Raw genomic sequence first — 21213 nt, 5'->3', positions numbered from 1 at the left:
ACAAACCCTAGATCATTTCCCAAATATGTTTCACTTTCCCTACATTCGGTGAATGTGGGCAAGTATTTAGGGTATAGGAGTTTCAATTTTAGCAATACGTACGATTAGGTCACGTATTAATTTCCTAGTGAATTTTAATTCATTCTAAATGAGTACTCCGCGGTTTGGGTGTTTTAGGTTTATGCCCATTTGTTTAACTCTATAAGATAATTACGTCATCTTTCCACATGACACATTGTCTACATGTAAATTGATAATCCTAACTTATTGATTTAAGGTCAGGCATAGGTTAGGTTAATTCCAACTAATCTTCCTATAACTTTGCGAACAAAATTCATGCTAAACAAGCAACCTTTTACTTGATAATTTATGCAGTTGACAAACGATAATTGCCTAGAGTTATGCATCGTAAGAATCATTTCTTGCCTTGCACTTTCCTAAGGATTCCTAGCACTTTCCATGATGATTCAATTTGCGAAGAGGATATGGGTTAATAATGTGATATGCAGTTTATACTTCCATGTTTAAACAAGGTATACTATTTTAATTCCGTTCTATAACAATGGACATTAATCTACTTTTAATTCATTGCACTACATAAAGCTATTTACTAAAAATGCATCTATGCGGCCTTTATTTTGCTTGTTTTATTAAAAAATATTAATGACTAAATTCCTCCGTCGTGAGCTAATTTTTCTAAAACATTTAAAATGAAAAATGCATCCTATTTCCAACAATTATCCTTTGCACGATTGAGTTATTACGTTACCAAATACAAATGATGAAGAAAAACCTGGACTTGGGGTGAGATGTCCACATGGATGCTAGGAGACGAACCTCCTGCTGCTGCGCCTTGGGCTTTCTTAGGAGGCATTGCAAATGTAGCCTTCCTGTCATGGATGCAGCTTTACAACTCCTTTTTGAAATTCCACTGTGGTTCCCTTTTGCAATAATTTGCACCATCCGTCAAAAGCAACTTTAGAAGGCTTCCTCCTTGAAGTAGGGATTTCGAAAGGGGATGTTTCAAGATCTTTTGGGAATAAGACCCATTAAAGCCATGGGAAAGGCTTAATGGCCTTATAAAGACTCATAGGAACGGGGAATAAAAGGTGTAGAATCCCTTACGAGGGATTTTGAGTGGGAAAGGAAGGTGTCAAAAGACCCTCAACACTCTCCTTTCTTTTACATGTGGGGGAAAAAAACAAGGTATAGGAGAGCTAGATGGGTTATTTTTGCATGGCCTAAGGGGGCCCTTAAAGGGATTTAAGATCCGGGAAGGAAGAGACTTTAAGGTAACATCTTTTGGTGGAAAAAGGACTTTATAAAGGTTCAAGGGGAAATTTGAGGGGGGAAAGGAAAAAGGGCTAAGGTAAAATTTTCTTGGGGGAAAAAGGGCCTTATAGAATCCTAAGGGAGAAACTCCAAGGGGGGAAAAAAATTAGCCTTAAAGGCTATGGGAAAGGGGCCTAAGGGGGATTAAAAAAACACAAGGGGGGGGGGGGGGGGGGAAGAAAGGCCCTTTGGGGTAACCTTTTATGGGGGAAGGCCCTAAGGGAGCCTTAGAGGAGAATTTTTATAAGGGGGAAAACTAGCCTTTAAAGGCTATACCTTTTTGGAAGGAGGGAAAGGGGCCCAAGGGGGCTAAAGGGAAAACTTGGAGGGAGGGGGGGGGGGGAGTAACCACAAAGCCCACGGGAAGGGGGCTTAGGAAGCCCCCCGTTGGAAGCTTTTAAGTGTCCAAAAGCTCACGAGTACGTGGAGGGGGGGGAGGTTGAGAACTCCACATGGGGGGGAAATTGGAGGCCGTCAGATCGCGGTGGCGATCAGGTGGCTGTGGCACGGCGGATGGGAGACATCGCCCTCTTGGCATTGATTTGCAACGTCTCTCCTCAACTCCTCCTCTCCCTCTGACAGCGGCAGCAGCGCCTCAACTCTCCCTTCCTCACAGCGTTTGCGGCTCCATCTCATCCACCTCCCTAGGCTCCCATAGCCACTAGCTCCCCATGGTTTATATAGGGGAAGGGGAGGGAGATCCTCCCTCCCTTGCATGTCATCGCGCATGGTTACAAACTTTGGCAAGCTCCAACAGAGCTTGCCCACCTTATTAATCCCCTCTTCCTCCAGCTCGACAGTCGGCTGGAGGAGAGGGAAAATAAAAAATTTTTCTTTTATCTAAATGATAATTCCATTATCTTCTAATGGCCAGTTCACGCGAGCCTACCCCTTCCGAATATTACACTATTGGTTTACATAAAAATAGAACCATCACATCATAGGTTATCCAAACTTATTACGATATGGTATTAGATCAAGTTATTAAACCACACCTAGTTAGTGGTGACTCTTTTAAGGTCCTAGTTCATGAAACTTCTACATGTCACTTTAAATGATGCTATATCTAAGAGAAAAAACTTGTATTATAATATCTTCAAATCCATAACATTATGAATTTTGGCCATGATAACATATTTTCATACAATATATAAGGCTCTTGTATTCTAAATTCTCTCTCCACTCCATCAAACCTTTGTATTCTTACATTAAACTTGGAAATTTCCTAGGTATATACTAGTTAAGCCTCCTTGATGTTTCCACCACCATACAACATCATATTTTGTTAGTATGCTAGAAAAGATAGAGGTGAAATCAAAATCTCATAACAACCACATAGCTTACATTCATCATTTAAGCTCTCAAGATGTGTGATCTCATATTTGTAACATACAAAGTGCCCTTTAAAGATAAACATAAACATAGTGCTCTCTTTCATTCACAAAAGTAAGACATTCATTCAAAGTGGGACTTGGAAAATTTCCAAAATCTCTAATATGGTATTTAAACAAAAAAAAGGAACTCCATGAGATTTTAGAGTATTTGACTGGCAAGCTAGTTGACAATTCAGTAGCAAATTTCAAGCCACTGCAAGATCTCTTAGATAAACTAGGGTGGCAATGGACCAGGGTGCATGACCTAAACCTCATGTACAATTGGACCCTAGTCCTTGATCAAAGACATGAGACATATCAAAACCTAGCAGATGACGAGCAGTCAGATAAAGATGCTTGTGATGATGAATATGAAGAATGTTGCTCCTTCAGTGAGACAAGAGTGAGGGTGAGATAGATAACATAGAATATGACACTGAAGGACGAAAGATAGAATAGATACGAGTTGACTCCAAGCCACAGACAAATAACATCTTCAGGATATAGTGAGGGGTCATGCGCGTGGATTGTGAGCACACTTGGTTGGAACATATAGGAGCCATAAAATTTGAACAAGCAAGCCTAACCCAACTAGATACCACACCAATGCTTAGAACAAAGTCACCCTCTAAGTTGTGACCACCAGGAGAGACTACCTCTTTTAGCGAAGACGGGAAGTTTGATTCTGAGTTGAAAGTGAGTTCGGAGAGTGACCAAGAAATACCTAGGCCTTCCAAGGCTAGATGTACCAAGGGGGACCTATCCGTCCACGTGAGGCACAGATGGTTAAAGAAAGAAAGGGAAAAACAACCTAAGGAGACATGAGTAGATGAACAACAAAAACCATAGAACCTCCCTAAGAGAATTACGAAGTTCAAGAAGAGTGATAGGGTAGTGATCTTGTTGGGTACCAAATGTCAAGGGTAAGCAAGTGAACCCATCGAGGGACTTGCCAAAGTCAAGGAGGTGAACCTAGCCCAGTAAGGGGAGACACCCCGACCTATCTTTATTGCCAATGACTTGACGGAGGAAGGGGAGACAAGTCTCATTGCTCTCTTGTGAGAGTATACAGACGTATTCACTTGGTCCTTAGAAGAGATAAAGGGGATAGATCTGAGTGTAGTGACTCATAACATACCCATGATGCCAGACGCAATGCTGATCAAGCAACGATCCTACCCTATGAATCCAAAACATGCTCATGCAGTCAAAGAAGAGATTGACAAGCTGATGAGAGCCAGCTTCATCTATAAAATTGAGCATAGAGATTGGGTGTCACCATAGTCATTGTAATGAAGAAAAATGGAAAGATTAGAGTGTGCATAAATTACAAGAAGGTGAATGCTGCTATTAAGAGGGACAACTACCCATTGTCGTATACCGAGTACATGCTCAAGAGAGTGGCGGGAAAAGAGGCCTACAAATTTCTAGACGGCTTCCTTGGATACAATCAGATGTGCTGGTGCATCATGACGATAGGCATAAGACTTCATTCGCCACCACTGAGTGGGGTGTCTTTGCCTACATAGTTATGCGCTTAGGGTTGACTAATGCTCAAGCCACCTTTCAATGCCTTATGTATACCATATTCAAAGACATGCTTAGGAAAGAGTTAGAAGTCTTTGTAGATGACTTGTGTGTTCACTCAACCTAGAGAACACTTAGAGAAACTTCGAGCAATCTTTGAATGGTGTTACCTATATTATCTCTCTCTAAATCCCTTAAAGTGCTAGTTCTGGGTAAAGCACAAATGCATCCTAGGACAGGTGGTGTCGAAGAATAGGATTGCCATGGACTTTTCGAAAGTTAGGGTCATTGTTGATCTTTCACCCCCAACTAACTATAAGGGAGTTCAATGCTTCTTAGGACATACGGGGTATTACGAGTGGCTTGTGGTAAATTATGCATTGATTGCTAGACCTCTGTACAAACTATTGATTATATTCAAATGGACTAAAGAATGCCAACATGCATATGAGGAATTGAAAAATGATCTGACCATAGTATCGATTCTACGAGCCCCAAATTGGAGCATTACCTTCCACGTGTATATTGATGCTTCAAAATTCGTTGTGGGGGCAGTGTTGTGCCAACTTGGCAAACACAATCTCAACTATCCAATGAGCTTTGCTAGCAAACAACTCATTGAGACCGATATGAACTACTCGACGATAGAAAGAGAAGGTCTGGCCATGCTATTTTCCGTGAAGAAATTTCAGCATTATTTATTAGCCACGCCTTTCACTTTCTTTGTGGACCATCAGGCCTTGCTATATTTAGTAAACAAACCTTGTGCTACAGGATGCATAGCCTGATGGCTCCTTTTTCTTTTAGAGTTTTACTTCTCTGTGATTGTATGAAAAGGAAAGCAGCACTACATGGCCAACACATGTCATGCATCCCCACGGGAGAGAGAAATTTGAGCATTATTTATTAGTTATGCCTTCACTTTCTTTGTGGACCATCAAGCCTTGCTATATTTAGTAAACAAACCTTGTGCTACAAGACACATAGCCTGATGGCTCCTTTTGCTTTTAGATTTTTACTTCTCCGTGGTTGTATGAAAAGGAAAGCAGCACTACATGGCCAACACAGGTCATGCATCCCCACGGGAGAGGCCATTGGACAAGGCATTTTCGATAAGTTACCCAATGTATACTTGTATAGTCTATCCAGCAAGAGAGATTTCCTTCTAGCCAACTTGACGCCATATTGAGCAAACGTCACATTCCAAGTGCTTGAGTATGGACTACTTGAACAATCGATAGAGAAAGCCCAACTTAGGTAACTTATCCTCAAGATCCAGCATATCAGTTGATAGCATGCCTGCTATATAGGCTAGGGCAAGATAAATTGTTGCATAGATGGGCATGCAAGCATGAGATGCACGATGCACTCTCAGAGGAACACAATGGAATCACTGGAGGACACTTTAGTAAAGATACAATAGCCCGCAAGGTGCTACAATCTCAACTGTGATGGTCGACACTTTTTCGCGATGTGTTATGATTTGTTAAGCAATGTGACGAGTGTCAGCAGACAAAGGTCCCGATTTACAAGGATGAGATGGAGCTAATCCCAATAATTGCACAATAACCCTTTGAAAAATAGGAAATTGACTTCATAGGACCCATTAGTCCTCCGGCACAATACTCGCATACCAAGTACATCATTATTGCCCACTGACTATCTAATGAAATGGGTAGAAGCAAGAGCTATGAGAAAGAATGATGCTAGAATGACTACCAAGTTCTTATTGGAGCACGTAATCTCACGATTCCGCTGCCCCATTGAACTAGTTAGCGACCAGGACACACACTTCATTAATGAAGTGATTGTGCATCTTCTATCCACCTTTCTAATTATCCATAGCAAATCCTCGCCACACTACCCTCAGGCAAACAACCAAGTAGAATCCACAAATAAAATTCTAGTAAATGTCGTGACCAAGGTAGTCTCAGCTTTGCACAATGAGTGCGATAACAAGTTGATGGAAACCTTGTGGGCTTACCGCACAGCCTATAAAACAACTGTAGGCCAGCCACCTTTTAGGTTGACCTATGGAACTGAAGAAATTCTACCCGTAGAGTTCTTTGTTCCTAGCCTAAGGATCGCACGTCATGAATGATAGGAAGGGAAGGAGGCATGGACGGAATGTCTAGCTGAACTCAAACGCCCCTTGGAAACTCGACTTCTAGCTACCTATGTGCTCATATGCAAGAAAACACGACACAAAATTTAGTTTGATAAGCATGTCGAGCAACGTGACTTTGAACATGGAGACTTAATTGGCTTTCAAGGTTCATGCCATCAGCGGAAAAATGGTAATGTCAAAATCAAGACTCTGGAAGGTGAGGACATAGGCTTCTTCAATGGCAGCTGCATCAAGAAGTACTACCCTCTCACACATCCTCTACATGAACCACCAATGTTAGAACCCCCTATCAAGGTATGAGTAGCCACAATCACGGAGATTGATAATGAAAATGAGGAAGCTGTAGAACTTGCTTACCTCTACATCACGGTCATTGCCAAGCATACATGCACTTTCAATGCCTTGATCAATGAGGGAGCAGACTTCAATGTCTTAACCCGCGATCATTGGACCCACATTGGCAAACCAAAATTACAGCCCACTACTGCCAAACTAAGCCCATATGGGGGTCGATCATACGCACTCCTAGGGAAGTGTAGGTTTGTAGTTTCTATCGAGTCTAAGAGCATACCAATGATCTTTTATGTGTTGCCAAACACTAAAGATATAGGAACGGAGTCACTGCTAGGTCGAACCTTTAAAAAGCAAGCTCACTGCAATGTTGATGTTAACCCTCAAACAAACAAAGGTGGAAAATCCAAAAAAGCTGAAGCAGAAGACAAGGCCAAGGCAAAAGTGAAACGGAAGATGAAGCCGTGCCAAAAAAAATCTAGAAACACAAGGAGCGCAGAAAAGTCCTAAATAAGGGAAAAAGGCGCACAAGGAAAAGCGCAAGTCAAAACTTTTGTAAAAGAGCGCAAGCGCATCGTGATTTAATTTAAGGAGCGTCGGGCTCTCACCCGTGCAATTTGTAAAGGTAGATGGGTGGTAGGAAGGAAGCTAGGAAGATAGGAGGACAATGGGAAAAAGGGCCACAGCTGGCCATGTAAAAAAGGGGATAAGAAGATGACCACCCAAGAGGGATTTAGGGTTTTGTATATAAAGTTGAAAAGTAAATAAGAAGCTCATTCTTGTGTGTGGCCAAAAGTGGCTCTCCTCTTCTTCTTCTTCTTCTTATTCTTGCTTGCTTGAGCTTGTGCTTGAGAGAGGGAGTGTGAGAGTGTGAGGGAGTGAGTGTGTGATGGTGAGGGACTGGGGAGGAGAAGCTCTCCATCTTCTCCTCTCTTCTTCTCTTCTCTTCTCTTCTATTGTCTGGCTTGTGGTGATGGAGCTTGGAGCGTGGAGCTTGAGGATGGAGCTTGCTTGAAGCTTGCACTTGGATCGTGGAGCTACCAGAGTGTGCGAGAGAGGAGGTAACTCAATCGGCATGGAGGTAAACTCACTACACTCGTAGATATGGATGGCGCGTCGGCTATGTGAGAGGTAGCCATTAGTACTCGACTTGAAACGCTTGAAACAACTTGAGCGCTTGCGCGCTTCGAATAGAGCATTGAAGTAGGGTTTTCCTCGAACCGGTGCTTGAGGTAGATAGGTAAGAAGCAACGGAGTTTGAAGAGGTATTCGATCTCTTTAGCAAGTAGATTTTTGGTTTTTTGGATTTGGAAAAGCATGTTGGAGTAGTGTAGGTGATTTCTTGTGATTTGTATGCATTTAGGGTAGGAAAAAACAAAGAAAAAGAAGCAAACAATAGGCTTTTTTGTTGCGATATAACAGGCTAAAACAGGGAAATAGGGGCATAAATGCAGATTTCTGGATGGAAGAGTATGAGGGATTAACTTCTGAAGTTACAACAGGCTAGAATGGGGCAATAAGAGGCCCAAGGAACCAGGAAAGACCACCTTTGACATCTTGCCTTCTGAGAAGAGAGTGAGATTGAGAGCCAGAGAGAGAGAGAGAGAGAGAGAGAGAGAGAGAGCAGTGGCAAGACTGTTGAAGTGCTAAACAATTCGAGCACCACATTGTTTCCAGGTATGCTAGGTGGTTCCCTCTGTTGCTTTGCATCTAGGCATGACACGATTTGGTGAAGTAGACGTCGGCCTAGAGGCATTGCGCGCAACTCGCGGGCCGTCGTCTGCCCCGTCGGACAAGTTCTCGTCCGAGTCCCAGAATAGGTTTGCTCGATCTCTGGAGTCGGATCGTTCAACTCCGAAAAATTGGACCTCTTCGAAAATCGGACCACTTTTTCGATCCCAAACCCAGAATCGGACCAGTCCCAGAATCAGATCAGTCCCATAATCAGACTACCTTTGTCTATCTGATCAGACACTCGACTGTCCGATTTTGAAAATCGGGCACTCGAAACCTGAGAATCGGACACACAAAAATCGGACGCAAGGAATCGGACCACTCAAAATCGGATGTTGTCAAAATCCGACTTCTGATTCCAGAAATCGGACGTGATCAAAATCGGACCACTGGGCCGATCGAACCAACCAAAATTGGACGTCTGATTTTGATAATCGGACTCCTGAAAATTGGACATCTGAGAATCAAACAAAAAAATTTGTCAAAATTGGACAGGTATCTAGAACTCAAATCTTGATGCATCTAAGCCCTGAAATTGACCCCAAAGGCTATGTAGAGCTAAAGGCACATCATAGATCCATCACTGGGTTGAAACTTAGAGCAAGTAGTTCAAATTTTGGCTATAAATGGTCCTCTAAATTGTGCATGGCATTTACCGTAATGGCCCTGCGCGCCGGGGGGGACTACCCCCCCGGACCCCTGCAGAGAGAGCTCTGCCCCCTCCGCACCTCCCCCAATAGGTTGGAGAGAAAACGTGCGTCGTGACAGGTCCTCCAAATTAGACCCTAGTGTAGTAATGGCTCTATGTGAGTATGGATTCTCACTTGCAAAAGAGCAACCAAAAGTCCATACCCGAACAAAGAGAAATAGAGACCCTAGAACATCAATGGGCCATTCTAGCCAATAAGGGAAAAAAGGCCACACTGCAAAAAAACACATACGCAGACTATATCTAGTCAAAGCGGAAAGCATTAACATCAAGCTACAACAGCAAGAATGACTAGATATGATAGTCCGGACAATAGATGCTCCTTGAATAGCACTACATTGACGATCCAAGACATCAGTGGAGAATCCACATCTGGTCATGTAGTTGGGACTCAAGGGCATTTGTCATAAGGCTTAAATTTACAAGCCAAGACCCGGAAGACGAAGACATAGTACCATCTACTTGTCTTAGGGTCAAACTCACCGCGAAAAGAGAGTATACTATCGATGCTCTGATTGATGAAGGAGCTGATTTTAATATCTTGACCTATGAATCATGGACCTTACTAGGCCAACTAGAGCTCAACCAACTAATGTAACTCTTAGCCCTTACGAGGGAAACCCACAAGCACTCATAGGCAAGTGCAAAATCCTTGCGAAAATTGAAACTGAAAGCTTGCCTATCCTATTTCATGTTCCTCCAAATAGCGCTAATTATGGAAAGGAAACCCTCCTAAGAAGACCCTTCAAAAGGGCGACCAAGTGTGAGGCTGACTATGTAGCACAGAGGATACACCTGACACTATCAGGTGTGAGGATAGTCACAATCTCTAGAAAGGGTGACCTTATCAAACCTCGAGGGAAAAGCAAGGAAGATGCTAACATAACACTCAAACCTACTAACGAGAGCAAGGACTTGTTGGAAGAGTTGATACAAGCAGAGGTTGAACAACGAGAACTAGTGAATGAGGCCATGCTTGAAAAAAGAGGGTCAAGAGACAAGGCCAAGGACAGGCTTTGGACTTACAAATATCGTAGAAGACCCCAAAAGAAGCCCAAGCCTTATAGACGAAGGCATCGATGGGGGTCAATACAATGTCGACATGGATATCCAAAGCTTTGGTACGTGCTCAAGGGTATTATGGAGGTAGCCGATGGATTTGGGTACCAAAACCCCCATGCTAAACCATCTCTATCAGTTGAAGACCAGATTGCATCAAAAGCAACGAAGCACAGGAGGAATTCTAAGAGAAACTCTAGGTCTCGAGGCAAGAAACCAAACATGAGTGCTCGAAAGAAAGAGCCTCAGCCTAGCATGCTTAATAAGCAGATGTCATATGTAACCATTGAGCGTGCACAAAGACTACTAGTGCTCAAGGAGCTTTTGACTTCCCAAGAGGATAACAGGCGTCATAAGTACAACATTGCTCATGGCAAGGCTGATTGCTCAACAAAGCAAATGGCATAATCGTCTAATAGCCTCGAGCAAATCATTTAGCCAGTGTCAAGTCCATCTAAGAATCCTAGATCTCCTACACCCTCTTTTTCCAAACAGATACAAGAAGCACAGTAGCGGTCATCAAGGACGGCTGCTCACTCCCAATCTCTATCTCCATCTAAGCTTCCAAATGTCCAAGAGGTGGGACATGACACTAGCTGTAGCTCTCGGCCCAAGGATATGCCTATGCAACCTAATGTGACTAGCTTAACTCATGCTTGATCTACACAAGTGAATGCTCAAAGGGCAACAAAAGACATGACCACTTCCGATCGCCCTAGGGGCTTGACACTGCAATCCACCAAGGGTAGCCAGCCCACTGGACTAGCTGCTACTACTTCCAATCAGGGATCACATCAGTCACAGCCCTTGGCCGTGACAACGCCCCTTGCAGAATGTGTCCTTAGCAGTTCACCTGTGGAGGAGGTGCCACAACTAGCATCCTTGATAACTCCAATACTTCCAAAGTGCTTAAAGCCTAAGCTAGAGGAGTTAAACAAAAGGGAATTGACTGTGGAGGAGGTGCCCCAACCAGCATCCTTGACAACTCCAATACTTTCAAAGTGCTTAAAGCCTAAGCTAGAGGAGTTAAATAAAAGGGAATTGACTGAAGAGCTAGACTCTCCAAAAAGAGAGGTAGTTGTACCCTCTCAACCTAGCAAGGCTATCCAACACGGTGTAGCTACGTCCCATGAGGACACACCAGGGAAGGGGAAAGATGCGGCCCAACTAAACATATCAACGACGACTGACCTAGTCCAGGGTCCTGAGTCCTTGAAAGATGCACCTTCACTGCCTAAGAAAAAGAGGAGAAAACAACAAAAACAACAATAGTTATAGGTGGTTGTGGACCCTAAGAACATTGACACTAAGAGCGCTCGAGAGCTGAGGAATAAAGTATTGAGTCCATCCACCAATGACCCCGTTGATGCCTCTCCTAATAGCGGTGAAACCTCAGACACATCCATGTGCTCTAAAAAATCAAAGCAGTCATTACCATCAACGGTTGCTTGCAACACTCAATCCACCGACAATAGAACTCGCATTGACCAATCAAGAGTGGATACAATGCTGTCACAACAGGGTGACAAATCTATACCAGTCACATCCAAGGAGAACCGTGACGAAATAACAAAGCCTCAAGAGAAACATGGAAACCCTAAAAGCATAAGAAATCCTAGCATAAGGAATCCAGGCCTGAGCCCCCAGCTATGCTAAGGCCTAGGAAAACTCCTAGAACCTTGCATGAGATAGTAACCGAGCAAGCCCTCATTGAACATAGAAGTGTCGCAGAATGCTTAACCAAGTTGGATGCTAAGCTCAAAATGTTCGCATGTGTCTATGTCCTGGCAGACATGGGCGCATTCCCTAAAGAGCAGCTTGAAGAATACTTGCCATTTTCCTTATCCTGGGAAGAGCAAGAACATCTTGATGAGCACTATTAGAGACTCCTGTATGAACGCATGTGACTCATCTCTAACGAGGAAGCCAACAAACTATGCTTAGCTGTAACATTCAATGATGTACTCTGCCAACCAAATCTCTTAGAGATAGAAAAACTAAAGTGACAATCAGAGGGTCAAGTCAATTTGAACAATGTTGGTGAGAAAACTGCATTGCAATGGCCGAACTAGGAGCCCAGATCATGACAGTCTCAGAGGAGCGATTGGCCAAATGGCGATCTCAAAGAGACCCAATCTATGTGGCACCAACTTCCTTTCGAGTGCTGACTGCCATTCGGGGTATGGACTTAGCTGAAACTAGCCAAGAGAACTCTCTGTTTGATAAGGTTCTCACTGAGGAGGAGTTACATGTTGCCAGTAGACTCAGACAAGGTTCCATGCTACTTGATGTTGCAAAATATCTATCGGTATTAAGTAAGCTGCCACAAGTACTAGATGCGTTTGCTACACTCTAGTACAATCCAGAGTTCTACAATTGGCTTTTATCCTCGAGAAGTGACATGGATTTGTAAATATGTACATAAATAAACAATGAATTTTGTGACCCTGTATAGACAATGTCAACACACACATGCAATGATAGTCAAGCACAGGGAGAAGAGTTGGGTTTAGCAGGCTAAGCTCCTCAAGTCCTCCTCACACCACACATTTAGAAGTTGTGTGACCATTCATGCCTCCATGTGGAGGGCATGCAACCCTCATCACCACCATATGAAGCTCTGACCAATATCTCTAAGGGTGTAGATAGGGTACCGTCCCTTTCTATACACCTTCCCCCTTTCCGGTCTATCCTTCCAAGGATGATCCCTACTCCACTCTATGACAACCAGTCCACGCAACTTAGCATAAGCCAAGATCTGGTAATGGTGGCTGGAGGCCAAATGAACATCATCATAGGGGCCATCCCTCTACTACAAACATTGCATGCCTCACCTCTCGCCTCCTCGTCATATGCGCTTGATAACCCACTATATAATCCCTTCCATGCGAATAGTTTTGTCTTGTCTCAAGGTCTAATCCTTGGTTCGCATTTTGCAGGTCCCCCTACGGTAGCAGACATGGAGCACCCAGTGTAGCTGGCTTGCAAAGACACTATCCACCATCGAAGGAAGCATGCAACACAAGTTTCTTCGTCGGAGTGCTACGTACCTAGCCTCAAAAGGTGTGCAAAGAAATTAGGCTCCAAGCGACATCTCCCCGGACGTAAACCAAAAAATCTCCAAGCCAAGGGAATAGAAGCTCAAGGGAGCACAAAGGCGTGGCAACACCAGTCATGCAGGCCCCCAACATATGCTCGGGCACTAGGTGCTCGAAAGAGGAGAGGACAGCTCGAGACAAGCAAGAATTTGATATTATTTAAAAGTATTTTGGAAATAGTTGCGGCCAGGGACTACACGATTCAGGTCCCGAGCGACATTTTCACTGTCTAGCCTCACAGGATCCCCTCACCAGCACAGCCTCCGTCGCTCGACCACCCAGACTCACCCCGCCTCGTACAAATAGAGTAGCCCCATCTTGTATAAAAGGCTTATCAAATGCTACATGGCCATGACTTTTTGTCTTTAAATGGTTAAGTGCTAACATGTTTCCCAATTGTACAAACTTTTCATATCTGCATTTAATATATTTCACATCTTTAAGAAAAAGAAAAAGCTAATCAAGCGTAGGTGATAAGTATCTAAGCCAACACCATGGAATTCAGATAAGTGATGCTTCCTTGCGTTGCGCTGGTTTATTCTAGTTGCGGCATATGCCGTGCATGTACTCTCATGAAGTGACAAGCGGATGCAGGTTGATGTAGGTATTTGTGCGAAAGTGTTCAATACACCCAAGTCACCGCAAGTCCACCGACCCTACAAAGAGCCGCAACAAAGCCACGCTTTCGAAAGCAAAGATCACCCGTGCGAGTGCCCAATTCGCATGGGCCAAAGCATGATCTTAACCACTTCCTCTTTTTGGGTTACACTCTACGCCGAGCACTCATGGTAGCTGTTACCCCAATTGTACCAACATCGCATGTTCCAAAGAGGGTTGCAATATCTCAAGTGTATCTCCCCTCTCAACGACTGCTTCTCTAACAACGAGGCTAGGGCACAATCATCACTATAATATCCATTTCCCGAGCCTTCGAAGCTTGACATTTCCCAACCCATTGAAAGGCTGATAGCCTCAACATATTGCAATGGTTGTACTTAGGCAAGTCCAAAAAGAAAAGGAGAAAAAAGAAAGAAAGAAAAAAAAGGCAAAGCAAAAGCAAAAGCACAAGAAAAAATAAATGAAAAAGGAAAAAAGAAAAGAAAAGAAGAAAAATATACGAAGCACCCACGATCATAGCACAGCACCTAGGGGTCCTCAAATTAGGCTCGTCCAGTGACCTTGGTCGGCTGGCTCCGTCCCTAGTCCCCTAGCCCTTTAGCATTACCCACAATTGTTCAGGGCACATCAAGGGCAGGATATACCTAGGGAGCTGGAGCCCCAAGAGGAACACCAAGGAAAAGGGAATTCTCTTGCAAGAAAATCTATCTTGTATCATCAACAAGCTTGTTTATTATGTTTTATATGATCACAATGAAGAAAAGAACACCAGGCACAACAAATCTTCATACAGCATCATGTAGATCTCCCACGGATTTGATAGAATCAACCATATTCTTCAATATCTTCACAAAATCCATCAATATAACAAAGAAAGCAAAGGAATACACCATCTTTGAATGGAAATACATCACATAGTATTCATCTTCAATATCTTCATAGTCTTCTCTCTCAATCTCTCACATACAATCACTCTGTTTTAGTAGAATTGGCTATCTCTGACTCTCTCTCTCTCTCTCTCCATCAATAATACATCATATCCTCACTACAATCTCTCAAAAATCACCCTCAATAATCCTTCTTAGGTCGTGGATACCCCTCCCAAGAGGTATGTCTGATATGAAGAGTCACCAGAGCCACTACAGTGTCCTTTCATAGCTCACTACTGTCACTTCACTCCAGTCTTCACTTGAGTCTTCAGCAGCTACTTCTTTCACTTCTTTCAGCTCTTTTGCACTTGTATTCATCTCTTTCCAAGACTAGAAAACTTTCCCAAGCTACACTCTCATTCATCAGAACACATACAGAAGCATACAGAACTGTCTCACAGAACAGTACCAGAACAGCTACAGTACAGAACAGAATAGAGACAGAAGCTCTACAGAAGACCTATAGAAGGTTACAGAAGGTCATCAAAACCTCATAACTCATACTCAAACCATTCCAAACTATCAAAATTCACTCAATAAGCTTTCACAAGATCTCAATCATCATCAATCATCAATTCATCCCTCCTTACAAAAGACAATCAGAACAAAACAGAACAAAACAGAAGCTATACAAAAGGTATACAGAACCAATCAGAACCTATCAGATCATCACAGAACCTCATATCTCCACTGATAAACATCATGAACTTCCAAAACACAATCAATATCATCCAAAAAACTCTCAAAACCACTTTCAAACCAATCATTCATCTCATAAAATCAACCATTCAGCTCTCAAAAACAACAAAAATCAGCCAAAAAACAAGTCATTTCAACACTCAACATATCCCCACACTTAATAAGGAAGCGTCCTCGCGACCCAGGAAAAAGGGAATACAAGTTCATTCAAAAGCTCAACTTTGATCTTCAATATGTCTTCAAAAACAATCCATCCAACCACAACCCCAACTTATAACCTGTATCTAATATAAAAATACAACGAAAGGAAAAGCCTTTATACATTAACACTGCTTATCAAACTAAAAATCACAACAAACATATAAAGGATATAAGAGTTTTCTTCTTCTTCATCTGCATCAGCATCGTCAACTCTCCAACCACGACCCCATCACCACAATTCTCCAAAATGTAGCTCGCATGAAATCCAATCCAATATGTTCTTTTTACATAAAGTAACTCACAACACAAACACTACACATAACACAAAAGAGAGATTTTCATTAAAAAGCATCCACCATACATTGGAAAGGCATCAATGAAGATGATCCCTCTTGAAAGATTGATGATTTCGGAAACGATCCATAGACAAGGATTCATCTACAAATGTTTTGGGAGGATTTTGAAAAAACTAAAGACAGCACATCCTTTCCAATAGGACAAGGTATCTGCTAGGCAAACAAAGGGCATGAAAATACAATATATCGAGCTACTGGGAATCAATGCTCACATTGACATTCATTCACAACTTTGGAATAGGCTTGGAATCATTATAAGAGTGCCTATGCATATACGCCAAGTACCAAGCAAAGTGAGCAGTTAATCTCACTGAAGGATCTGCAGACTGTGAATACTGCTGAGCAAAATGAATATAGTTCTGATAAGCTTGACTGGCAGAGCTGTCCATTCTCCTGGAATTACTGGCCAATTTATCTAAGGTCATGTAAGGGAATCATTCGAGCTCCATCCCCTTCTTCTAGAAATCTGATTATCAAACCCGTCATAGTCACTAACTAACTGAGGTGGTTGAGATATAGAAGTGTTAGGAGATGGAAGTGGAATAAGGAAAAGTGGATGAAGTGAGGGGTAGGCAAAATCATAAAAGGAAGAATAATTTAAAGAAGAAGTGGTAGAAATTTGTAGGGAATCACTAAGGAATGGTGTTAACTGATAAATAGGAAAGGTGGAAGGTACATGAATGGATGGAGAAGGACATGGTGGAGAAGGGGAAAATACTCTATCCTCAATAAAGGAGCATTATGTAAAAATGGGAATTTGAGGGAAAGATGAAGGTTGGAAAAGAAGGGGTAAAATATTTGTGGAATTAGATTGACAAAGGGAAAGATATAGATCATATCGGTGAGCCATTTGTTGGTAATACAGGAGGGTAGGAACAGAAGGTTCTAAGAGAGATCTTCTCTGATAGGCATCAAAAAAGGTAGAATCAAACGGATTATGTTTTGAAAGATAAGCTAAGAGATCCACCCTCAGTTGATTAGTACTCTGGGCATAGGTAGGGGCTGTGTTCTGTCTTTGATTCAGGACCACAGAATCAATCATGGTATGCCAGGAATTATCAGGACAATTAGCCACTTTGGAGGAGTAACTCTGGAACATGTTAGCTATGCACAATTCCAAATGGTTGACATACAAAACAGCTTGTAGAACCACGTCTCCCACATACCATGCCATATCCACCTCATCTGGAATCAACAAGTCTCCTCATAGATACATGTAGGACATCAACATGGTATCTGTCGTGACAGAATCTTCAAACACCATCCTTACCACCTCCGTCAACAACTCAGCAGACCAAGCCCCACTCCATCCATCCTCTGGAAGAGGTAAATCCATCGTGGAAAGCTTCATGTAGAAGGCCAACTTCTGTAAGTGGTAGTGGACAAAGAAAGAATGATCTGGTGGAACATATTCCTGAAACTGCTCAAATGTAGACCATAACAAATCCATTCTGGATTGCAATCTTTCCACTTTATCTTGGAATAGAGGACACAAGGTAGCATGTCTCTGAAGAGCAGCCAAGTCCTGCTGTGAGAGAGAAGGAATCAAGGGAACATTAGGGCTTGGAGGAACAGACCGTGACTTTGCCAGTTGATCTTGCAACTGCTTGATTTGGGAGGCTTGTGATTCCACTGTGTCATTAGCAGTCTGTAAGGCTGAAAGTTTTTCATCTAAGAGAGTTTGGAACTCCTGCTCTTCTCTGGACATCCTCTTCTTCTCCTCTGAAAGGCTAGTAACCTCGGATTGAGCCTCTGTTAATTGAACCTTCAAAGAAGATATCTCATCTCTTTGGGTTGCAACCAGTTAGGTTTGTTGCTCCATCTGCTTAAACAAATCTGCTAGGGTATCCTTAGCAGAGGCTAACTCGGATGTTGCCTTATGCAACTGGTCCTTAGACTGCATCAGCTCTTCATAAAAGGAAGCATACAGCTGTTGAACACATGCTATCACTGACAATTCAATGGAACTTTGAATATCTTTACAGAGGAAAGGAATTGCATCTCCCGAGACTAGACTGTTCAGTGAGGGAACTGATATATCCAACGAACCTTCGCGATGTGCTCTGAACAAGTTATTACAAGTGAGATACCCAGGGAGATCACTGCCAGAGGTAGCAGGAATGGGCACTGAAGGAAGAACTGAAGGAGCTTTATCCGCTACCCGCTTCAAGCGTTTGCGCTGTATGACCAGGGGAGGTGGAGAATCATCATCCTCTATATCAATGGGTTCTGACTCATCTGAAGGTGGAGGAGGAGGTACTGGATCTGATGGAGGTGGTGGAGGCACACTCTTCTGTAAACCTGAATAGGTCAAGAAGGCAGACAAGTATGATCCATAGGTGACATTGGTAACATTACCCCTGGTGACTTTGACGAAATGTTGATCCATTTTAGTGAGGAGGTAAGTGCTCCAATCAATAGCGACTCCTTTCAACACCATCCTTGAAGCTGTGAAAAGCTCTTTTGATAAGTATTGGGATGGCGTTTTGGCAGGCATAAACCTGTAATGGAGAAACTGACAGACCATCTTCCACACGGGATCAGTGATCATGGAAAAGGAAACTCCTAAAGAGTTTATCACCTTCTTAACATCCAGCATTTCCCTTGTCTGTTTTTGTAACAGCTTCAAAATCTCTTCATTAGAAAAAAGTTGACGAGTGGTAACAAAAGGTTCACCTTTGGAGGGAAGAGAGGTAACAAAAGGTTCACCTTTGCTGTAGGAGGCCATAAACTCGTCACACAACGATGGATCCTCTGGAAGCAATGGAAAGGAGGTAGCCACAAAAGCAGCGAGTCCCGCCTTCGTGAGGGGCTTAAAAGTGAGTAGGGAAGAGTAATCCCTACTGACTAGTGGGACATACTGGATAGGGGGAGGAGCATGAGAAGGCACCATTCAGATGGTTACACACACACCACAAACACAGACAATCAAGGAGAATGCCTGCAAAACCACAGCTTAGAAAAAATTCGACATGGCCTCTAGACATATGCGACCGAAAGCTTCATGCTATGCATCATACAAACACCCAAATCCCCATATCAGGCAATAAAAGAAAAAAATGGCACACCGTACCCTTAACCGTAACAAAGACACTAAACCAAAACATCACAACAACCTACACACATCAAGACCACATCGTTGATAAACCGGTGTTTGACCAAGAAAATAACTCCAAAGACTGCGCATACCCATCCCACGAAACGGGTTCGTTAAAAAAGGGAATTAAGTGCAGTGAGGGAAAAATTAATTTAATGAAATGTTCATTTTAATAACTTATTAAGAATGGGTGAAGTTTTATTAAGTGATAAACCTTAGCAAGAAAACGACGGTTCCTTCTTAAAAATTTAATTACCAATTATTAGGTGGAAGCGGTGCTTTAATTCGAATCCCGGACTTCGATACCCAGATTGGGTCTCTAAATGCAAGTTCATTGATTACAAATTAAGGTGATGTGGAGCGCTTTTTTGCCAGCGCATGCTCTTGTGACGGGCTGGTTCATTTTAATTAATGGTTTGTTTAGCACGAATGCGCATGCCATGGTGGTGTGTAGGGTTCATTTTTGTTTAGTATTTGTTTGTGTGTTTGTTTTTGTTTGTTTTTTTTCGTTTGTGTGTTGTTTGTTTGTTTTTTTTTAAATTAACCGTGGGTTTTGGGGTAGCTGAAAAAAATAACAAATAAAAGGGAAAATACCTGGTAGTGGGTGTATGGAAATGCAAAGAATACGCTCTCCTCAATCCAAAAATATCTGGATTTTTTGTCTAGATGTTTAGTTTGTGTTTGGATGAATTTTTTTTAATTTTATTGATTTTTTTTTTATTTTTAAGGAATTTAGGTGTGAAATAAAATATTGTGACAACTTAGAAAAATATGCAAAAAATAATTAAAAATATTAAGGGAGGTGTTAGGAATTTTTCAGAAATTAATTTGGAGTTTTTAAGTATTTTTAATGAAGTTGTTTCATTTTTTGGTATTTTTAAAAGATTTTGGAATTTTAAAATGGTCAAAAATGTTTTTTCTGAAATTTACAGGTTTAGAAAAATATGGCCATGGGTGGTAGAAATAGTAGGAAATTTTCTAGATTTTTCTAGAATTTTTTCAGAATGTTAAAGGGTGGTTTATGTTTAATTTTTATTTTTTTATTGTTTTTTTTTTGTGTTTAAAAGGTTTCGGGTGTGAATTAAAAATTTGGAAAAATACCCAGAAATAAGCTGCGTGGCAGCAACCGACGATCAAAGGCCCGCACCCGCGCACGATCAATCACGAACAATCACACTCGCACAAACAGACACGTGCGTACACACCTACGCGTGTGTCGAAGGACGGAAAATGGTATCTGCGTGTGTGGTGGGAACAGTGGCTGAGGAAGGGGTTATGCGGTTGTCGGCGTATGAACAGTGGTTAGAGGGGGGTGGTTGCTGCGGGTATGCCTGTGGGGGGGGTTTAGTGTGTGTGTGTGCGTTGGGAGGGAACAAGGGTTTATGAAGGGTTGTGGCTTGCGGGTGTGCCGGTGGAGGGAAGGGGGCTTTGGTGGGGGTTGGTTGGATTTTGGTGTGCTGGGGTGGGGGTAGTGGTGGGAATGGGGGTTAGGTTGGGGGGTGGTGGGGTGTGTGTGAACTGGGGGGGAAAGGGGGCTAGGGAGGAGGTGGGTTGGTGTGTGTGTCGCTGCTGGAGGGCGACGACATGCTGCACGGTGGGCGTAGAGGCGGCTGACAAATGGCGCTGCAGGCGCGCGCGGGCGGCTTGGAGGGCAACGGGGCGGCGCGTTGACGGCGGGGGGCGTCTCGAGCGAAGGCGGGGCGGGGCTGAAGGCACTGGAGCGGCCGCAGGCATCGTCATCAGACGAAGGGCGCAGGGAGGCAGCGCCGGAGGCAGGAGAGGAGATGGCGAGGGGCACTGCAGACGCGGGCGGCACTGGTGAAGGAAGGCGCATGAGGCGGCAAGCATGTCACGGTTGGAGGGCGGCGAGGCTGGAGGGTAGTGACGTCTAGGAGGGCAGCGAGGGGAAGAGGGAGGGGAAGGAGGGGAGGGAGAATGGCAGGGAGGAGGGAGGCGGGGAAAGAAGGGAAGGAAGGAGAGAGGAAAAAGAGGAGTAGGAGGGGAAGGAGGGTGTCGTGAGGGAGGAGAGAAGGGTGAGATGGAGAGGGAGATGGAGAAAGGG

General features: G+C 43.2%; 1 pseudogene; it reads right to left on the bottom strand.

The window, feature by feature from the left end:
• The window catches only part of LOC148014409 (uncharacterized), a 48983-nt pseudogene extending 27998 nt beyond the window's left edge, over positions 1 to 20985 (bottom strand).
• Positions 20986 to 21213: the final 228 nt, after the last annotated feature.

The sequence above is a fragment of the Lygodium microphyllum genome, chromosome 25 (genome assembly GCF_053477565.2).
Source record: "Lygodium microphyllum isolate KBCC chromosome 25, Lygodium_microphyllum_v1.1.10, whole genome shotgun sequence".
In the NCBI taxonomy this organism is placed as follows: domain Eukaryota; kingdom Viridiplantae; phylum Streptophyta; class Polypodiopsida; order Schizaeales; family Lygodiaceae; genus Lygodium; species Lygodium microphyllum.
This window is presented reverse-complemented; position numbering and strand designations above follow the sequence as displayed.